Raw genomic sequence first — 8,390 nt, 5'->3', positions numbered from 1 at the left:
TGCAGTCTTCAGTGTTATTCAAGTCTCCCCAAGGAGGAGAGGAGAGATGAAAGGAGAAGAGGAGAGAGGAAAGGAGGAGAGGAGAGAGGAAAGGAGGAGAGGAGCGGAGAGGAGACAGGAATAGACGAGGACGCAACCCGGTCTCACGGCAGGTCGTGAAATAGTCACGTAATTTAATCTATTGAGTCCCGACTGACAGAAAATAAACGTGGTGCAGGCAGGAAAGATACTTCCAACTGAAATACATTAGTTTGAAAGTCGTGCTGAGTGACACGAAAAAAATGGAAAAATCGTGTCCATGAACACAAATCAATAGAGTAAATTACGTGACCCATTGCCGTGAGACCGGGTTGGAGGACGAGGACGAGGAGGAGGAGAGAGGTAGACAACACTTCTCTCCTCTCCTCTCTCATCTCCTCCCATCCCCTCATCTCCTCCTCTCCTCTCCTCTCCTCTCCTCTCCTCATCTCCTCTCCTCCTCTCCTCTCCTCTCTTCTCCTCCTCTCATTTCCTCTCCTCTCCTCTCCTCTCCTCTCATCTCCTCTCCTCCCCTCCTCTCCTCTCCTCTCTCATCTCATCTCCTCCCCTCCCCTCCTCTCCTCTCCTCTCCTCCTCTCCTCTCCTCTCCTCTCCTCTCCTCTCATCTCCTCCTCTCCTCCTCTCCTCCTCTCCTCTCCTCTAAATCATGTATCATCAACAAAGCTAGTTATTTCAGCATGAAGCATTAGTAGTGGCAGACTGTAGATAAGCTACACAGTGTTACTGTAGTGAAGCCTGCAGTCTTCAGTGTTATTCAAGTCTCCCACTCAGTTTCAAACGGCACTGCAGAGACTTTTAAACCTTTCCAGCCGGCCAGAGACACAAATGAGAAAATATTACAGTCTCTCCTCCCTGCGAGCCGGGCTCATGAAGACAGATTATGACTTTTATTATGTAGGGACCCACTAAAAATCAACCCACGACCCGTTTCGGGGGTCCCGGACCATAGCATGGAGAACCGCTGAGCCGCTGCATCGTGAGAGAGGGAGAAGGTTATAAAATGGCGGTCCGTGGGGTGAGAGACGGCCTGTGTGTCCTTTACTTATTAAAAGTTTGATTTGAGCTGTGACTCGGTTCTCAAAACACAACGCAATAACTCTGGACCTTGGCACGCCCGCCCTCCATCTCTCTCTCTCTCTCTCTCTCTCTCTCTCTCTCTCTCTCTCCTTCACCATCTTCCCATCACTCTCTCTGTCCCTCGCTTCATCACACACTTCCTCTCCACCTCAGTTATTTCCTCTTTTCTCCAGCTCTCTCTTTAATTTCTGTCTGTCTCAAGCTCAGGTTCACATAAGTTTTATTGGCAGGACATCTGTGTCGTCGCCGTCGGGTGAAAACCATCCATTGTATCTTTCTATTGTGTTTTTAAATTGTTTTATAAACCCAAGAGGAGATTTTTTCAACCTGTAGTGGATCATGAAGGCTAATCCTTCAGTTGGTGTTAAAACAAGAAAATCTCCCAAAATGTTGGGTTTTCACAACAGCAAATTGTTCATATAATTTCTATAAACATAATAAACCATTAATGTAATAATTTACATTTAATAGTGTAATAATCCTGTGATTGTAGGCTAATGCATTTCCCACCTCTGTAATAAAAGTCATAACTTTTTTCCTGTAAACGTAATAAGTTATAAGGCCTGTATTATTGGGTTTGAAATTTGAGTTTTCAAAGTGAAATAACTGAGCTGAAAATCTAATAACAGTCAAAACTAGTATGGAAGAGTCTTTGATGATTATTCTAAATCAGTGATTCTCAACCTTTTTCATATCAAGGACCCTAATTTAGTCCACAATAGAGCCACAGACCCCCAACTGACCCTCAAATCTAAGAATATTTTTATTGTCAGATATGATTTTGTCCAGAATCCCATGACTGTCTGTATTGTAGGTGGACAGATAACAGAGAAACTATGATCAAAATAGTCATTCTTCTACATTCTCTAATTGTGTTAACTTCTTGTAAATGAAGTAATGGTGAAGTTTAACAATTGATCAATTTGCCGGGGACCCCCTGGATCTCCCTAGGATCCCTGGTGGTCCCCGGACCCCACGTTGAGAACCACTGTTCTAAATTGATTTTAGAGTTTCAACCCTTCTGTTAATGTAATAAAACCCAATCATGTAATAATCATTATGTTAACAGGAAAGTTGTTCCATTACGGTAACCTTTATAACATGAATGGGAAATGGGTTACATAACAGGATTATTACAGATAGGCATTATTGTTACATTAATGTTACACTAACAGCTGTAACATTTGTGTCATCAATAATATGACAACCAACAAATGAACACACAATAAGGGACATTTAATATAATATAGGAACAGGATTATACAGTGACTTTATTACAACAATTCATATGTTTATATTCAGATAACTTAACTCTTAACTAGAAATATACAACAAAATAACGGGGGAGCAGACTTCCCTCCCTGTGGTTTACTGTTACATATCTTCATCCTCACCCAGGCTTATTGGTTGTTAGTTGGTATTTCTTTAAATGTAAGGTCACAAGTTTCCCTTATCTTGTCATATTTTGGACATGAGAACAGAAAGTGCTTTTCTTCAGTGTTCGCAGAGCCTCTGCTCTTTGGGTTGCCAGGTTCTTAAGTGCCTTCCCTTTTTAAATATCCAGCTTACGGTCCTCAGGTCTATATTTAGTCTTTGTTTATTTTGATGGCTGCTCAGGTATTTGGGCAATTTAATTTCTCTGTTTAACATTTGATTAAACCATTTTCTCTATCTATCTATCTATCTATCTATCTATCTATCTATCTGTCTATGTCTTTCTCTCCCCCACCTTCTCCACCTCCTGCTCCTCCTCCTCCTCCTCCTCTCTCTCTCCTAAATCAGTGAAATGCATTCTGTCCCTGTCAGACTGGATTTCAGATTTCAGCCGGCGGTTCGATGTGGCAGAGAAAATACCAGAACAGTCCGACTCGCTCCAGGACAGCCAGCGGGATAAAACAGGCCAAAAAAGGGGATGTGAGGTTTAGGAGAGGAGAGGAGAGGAGGAGAGAGGAGAGGAGAGGAGAGGAGGAGAGGAGGAGAGGAGAAGAGGAGAGGAGAGGAGAGGAAATGAGAGAAGAAGAGGAGAGAAGAGAGGAGAGGAGAGAGAGAGAGGAGAGGAAGAGAGTGAGGAAAGGGGGAGAGAGAGAGGAGCAGGAGGAGAGGAGAGGAGAGGGGAGGAAGAGAGAGGAGAGGAGAGGAGAGGAGGAGAGGAGGAGAGGAGAAGAGGAGAGGAGAGGAGAGGAAATGAGAGAAGAAGAGGAGAGAAGAGAGGAGAGGAGAGAGAGAGAGGAGAGGAAGAGAGTGAGGAAAGGGGGAGAGAGAGAGGAGCAGGAGGAGAGGAAGAGAGAGGAGAGGCGAGGAGAGAGAGAGAGAGGAGGAGAGGAGAGTGAAAGGAGGGATGGCTGTGATCTTTGACGGGGGGGCATTACGTATTCAATAACGTCTATTAGCAAAATTGATCACAGGCAGAGTTGGGTTGTACAGTAATGTGATTACTTTTTTCAGTAACACAAGGAATTACAATTTCAAATTCAGTAATTCCATTACAGTTACTGATCCCAGTAACACTCTGTTGCTTCAAAGTCCCTGTCTGTTCTTTCCTCACATGTATCTTACATCCGAGCTGTCGTTCTATTTACTACTACTGCCAGACACGGTTTATACTGTTGTTACTTTACTGCTACCTTATTGCGTTTTTTTTTTTTTTCTTATTTATTGTTCTATTTTTACCTATTTATCGTTCTTTTATTGCGTCGAGTACGGAAGCTGCAAACTTAATCTCGTTGAACTTGTACAATGACAGTAAAGATATTCTAATTCTAATTCTTAATTCTTAAGAGATGCAGACTTCCAACCTCCAGCTTCTGCCAATGAAACACAGAGGAATGGAACGAGGACTGGAACTAATTACTGAGTTTTAAATGAGTAATAATAATAATAATTTCCTGAGTAACTCGCCCAACACTGATCACAGGCCACCGTACGCCGTGCCACTGATCTGTCAGTGTTGTTGCAGTTCCTAAATCAGATGACCTTTAAAGCGGGTGTCCTGGTCACACAGTGGGGGGGGGGGAGGGGGTTGGGGTGCCTCCATGTAGCACAAAACCCTCAAACATAATCTGAACATTTATTAATAAATAATAACTATGGGGACTGGCGGCACCAGAATAACCGTCACTGGGGAGTCGTAGGCGCGGCCGGAGACCCAGCAGTCTCTTTACGATCCTCCGCTGAAACAGATGGACAGAAAAAAAAAAAAAAAAAAAAAAAGTCCAGCTACCAGCATTTTTAACATTTTCACTCAAATTAATAGACTTATTTTAAGAACGTCTAGAAAGAAGCTGTGTTATGAAAGTGCACCGGTGGAGGCCGGGTTTCATGAAATCCCATTTGTTTAATGACACTGTTCTGCTTACATGAATGCATTTTTATCTTCATTTTGTTTTCATTTTTTAAGCAGAGTGGTTGACAAAACATAGATAAATACATTATCCCCGGGGGTACACTGGGGTTCATGACAGGCCTCCACTCATCTTGAAAGGTTACTGTCTGGAAAACAGTGGCAATGGATTAGACTCTTAGGCTCTCAGCAGCACCAGGGACTGCAGATCAGTTCAATAGAATAGAATAGAATAGAATAGAATAGAATAGAATAGAACAGAATATACTTTATTGCCCCAGAAGGGAAATTTGTCTCGGGCACAATGCTGCATACCAGAGGTGGGATGTAACAAAGTAAAAATACTTCATTACTGTACTTAAGTAGGATTTTCAAGTATCTGCACTTTACTCAAGTTTTTCTTTCACTGAAGACTTTTTATTTTTACTCACTACATTTCAAAAGAAAAATCTGTACTTTCTACTACACTACATTTTCAAAACAGACTCGTTACTCTCAGGAAATCATCAACTGATTTTCTAAAAAAATATATATATTTTCAGCATCAGACAGCTTCCATCCCAGAAGCAGCTGATCAAGAGCCAGATGTGATTGGCTGCTTGTTCAGCAAAGCGACACCAAAAATTAGGGAAAGGGAGAGAGAGAGAGAAGCAACAGGAAGAAGAGAGAAGCAACAAGAGAGAGAATTAACGTTAGTGAATTCAGCTGCTAGGGTTCAGGTTCCTGATCTGAGCTGCAGACTCTTTCTCATCTGGGATTCAGAGGAACGCTCAGCAGAAAACCAGTTCAGAACATTAGAAATGACTTTTTTAGAGAACCACTTTTACTTTTATACTTTAAGTAAATTTAAGTCCACGGACTTTTATACTTTGACTTGAGTAAAGGATTTGAAATGATACTTCAACTTCTACCAGAGTATATTTTTAAATGAGTATTTGCACTTTTACTTGAGTAGGGAATTTGTGTACTTCTACCACCTCTGCTGCATACAAACCTGTTAGTTCTTCTTTGATTTAGTTCAGTTCAGCTCACCTTGAATTAAAGAAACAAAACAAAAAAAAAAACAACAAACACATCACAGCCCCAGCATAAGCTCCTTCTAATATACTAAAACTCAACAGGGAGAGCGTCCTGAACTCACAGTAACTTGTGTTTCATCTGCAGTTAAGCTTCAGGTTTTGCATCCTGCACCACACACTGCACACACACACACACACACTGCACACACACACACTTCCTCTTTATTGCCGGGTAAACACTGCCACCTGCTGGTATAACGAAAACCAGCAAGCAGCAGCACAACATTGAACATTGAATTTTGGCGCTCTGCTGCATCACAGCTCTTCAAGATTATTTAGCCTTATTCTTTACTTGAATGGTTATGATTGCAGGCCTTTGCTCTCTTGTTTTATTTGAAGCAGAATCACTCTATTCACCAGGTGCAATAAATGTACAGGATTGTGTCTTGCAATTGATGTGGAGGCATGCTGACACCTTCCAGAGTTTTACAGTACATACTGACACACAGGACCAGGACAACAGACCGCTAACATACTAACTGGTTCATACCCATCATGTTCAGATCAGTTTATTTGGACTCTTAAGTGCTTACTGCTTCAGTTGGTTGTTTTTTCCAGGTGAGAACAATTACCTTTGAACTCTGGTGGCACCAAATAACGGCACCGAGAGTCTCAGTCCTCTAAACAAGAGAACTGCGGTGAGGTTCATTAATCCAACCAACTACAGGAAACCACCCCGAAACACAAGGGATTATGGGTAGAAGGAGACAGAAAGCCTAGCTTAACTGGTATGAACACCAGAGAAGAAGAGATTGAAATCAGATTTGTTTTGATTCCACAAACTCCACAGTCTGAAACACCGGTCTTCCTGTCTGATCTGAAGTCTCTGTCTCCCTCAGGATCGTTCAACGCCAACCTGCGTCCGCCTGAAACTTTCTTCAAGGTGATTTTCTGGCTGGGATACTTCAACAGCTGCCTGAACCCCATCATCTACCCCTGCTACAGCCGGGAATTCAAACAGGTACTACTACTATTATACTAGTTCTACTACTACTGCTCCTACTAGTACTACTACCACTCATTTTTGATTAGTTAGGTCTAGGCCAGTGGTTCTCAACGTGGGGTCCGTGGACCACCAGGGGTCCTTGAGGGGGTTCCAGGGGGTCCCCAGCAAATTGATGCGTTGTTAAACTTCACCATTATTTCATTTACAAGAAGTTAACACAATTAGAGAATGTAGAAGAATTACTGTTTTGATCATAGTTTCACTGTTATCTCTCTAATGCAGATAGTCATGGAATTCTGGACAAAATCATATCTGACAAAAAAACATATTCTCAGATTTAGGTCCAAGAGATAAAATCTCATCAAATGGGGGTCTGTGGTCCTAATGTGGACTAAATTAGGGGTCCTTGATATGGAAAATGTTGAGAATCACTGGTCTAGGCGGGGGGGCTTGTCCAACCCCCTGTTCATCGTATGTTTTATTGTCATTCCACCAGCTTATTTCCTCAGATCCGATGCCACACTGCTGTTTGGTCGATATTTTCTTTTGGATTTGATCTCTTTGTGTCTCTTTAGGCCTTCATCCGGATCCTGCGCTGCCAGTGGAAGAAGAAGAAGCAGGGCTGGCAGGCTTACTACAACTACCGCTCCCATCAGGGATCCAACAACTCCTCCTTCCTGAACGGCAGCCAGCAGACCCTGTCCTCCGTCAACCCCAGCCCCCGCTGCGTGGCGTCCCGCCTGGGCCCCTCCCCCTGGACCAGAGGGGGGTCCTCGTCCTCCGCCTCCTCGATGCCCAGCAGCCCCTTCCCCGGTCCCACGGCCCACCGGGGGGCTCTCCCCGGGGCTGGAGGGGCGGCGGGGGCTGCAGGAAGAGGGAGGGGGAAGCCAGTGTCCCCCCTGGCTAAGCTCGGCGGGCCAGGGTTAAGGGTCGGGACGGGGTCGGGGGCGGGCGTGTTGGTGAACGGAAAGAGCGGAAACAGAGAGGCTGAGCAGCACGCCGCCACCAAGGGAAAACCGGAGTCCAAACTGTGACCGGCGGAGCTCTTTGTGTGGGTGAAACGTAACTGGGATCAGTCTAACTCGCACGCTGTACCTCTGGAGAAGGACTTGCTTCCTCAGGACTCGAGAGGAATTTCCACCATGCGACCGTCTCCACACCTTCTTCCTGCCCTCACCGCCACGCCGAGCTTTGACCGGGCGATCGCTGCCACAGTGAGTCAGCAGGCTTTTCCCCTTTCATGTGGAGTTTGAAAAGACGTGGAAAGAATGGACAAAGGAATTTTGGTAGAGCATGACACCAACACTGCCAAGGCTTGGGGGTTCATTCCCACTGGGGCTACTGAAAGCTGACTGACTCCCAGTACATATCAACCTGAATAAGAGTTATAAGTTATAATACAAATATGACAGGTGGCAGAGCTCAAATCAGCCACCTCTCCAACCCTGGGACCAGCTGCAGAAACTTGGTTTAAGACTGATCTAAGCCTTTGACTGGTCTTTGTACCACTGATAACAGTGTAACCATGATGGACAATGGAGTTCAATAATGAAATCAACTCATGTATGTGAATCATGGCAGCATATACTGGGGATCCGCTCCTGGGGAAAAGCTAGTGAGACATTTAGACGTTCAAATTGTACCTGTTTGTGAGCCTGTGGCCAGCACTTTTAAGTCCAAGCACTCCATTCTCTAGCCATTTTACAGTTGTGTGTGTGTGTGTGTGTGTGTGTGTGTGTGTGTGTGTGCTACACTACCTTCTATAGCCTAATTAACAGATATTGTGTAGTGTTATACAGCATGTCAGGTATTTGCACAAACAGTTTAGAAATATTCTTGTGATCTGTGCAGGAATGGAGCTAGGTAATTGAATTATGCACCAAGCAGACATTTGAATGGGAGCTGATAA

Source organism: Centroberyx affinis, unplaced genomic scaffold (genome assembly GCF_046629955.1).
Source record: "Centroberyx affinis isolate AG114_WGS23_722 - 3 ecotype Tasmania unplaced genomic scaffold, CSIRO-AGI_Caff_v1 ptg002520l_1, whole genome shotgun sequence".
NCBI classification, from domain to species: Eukaryota; Metazoa; Chordata; class Actinopteri; order Beryciformes; family Berycidae; genus Centroberyx; species Centroberyx affinis.
This window is presented reverse-complemented; position numbering follows the sequence as displayed.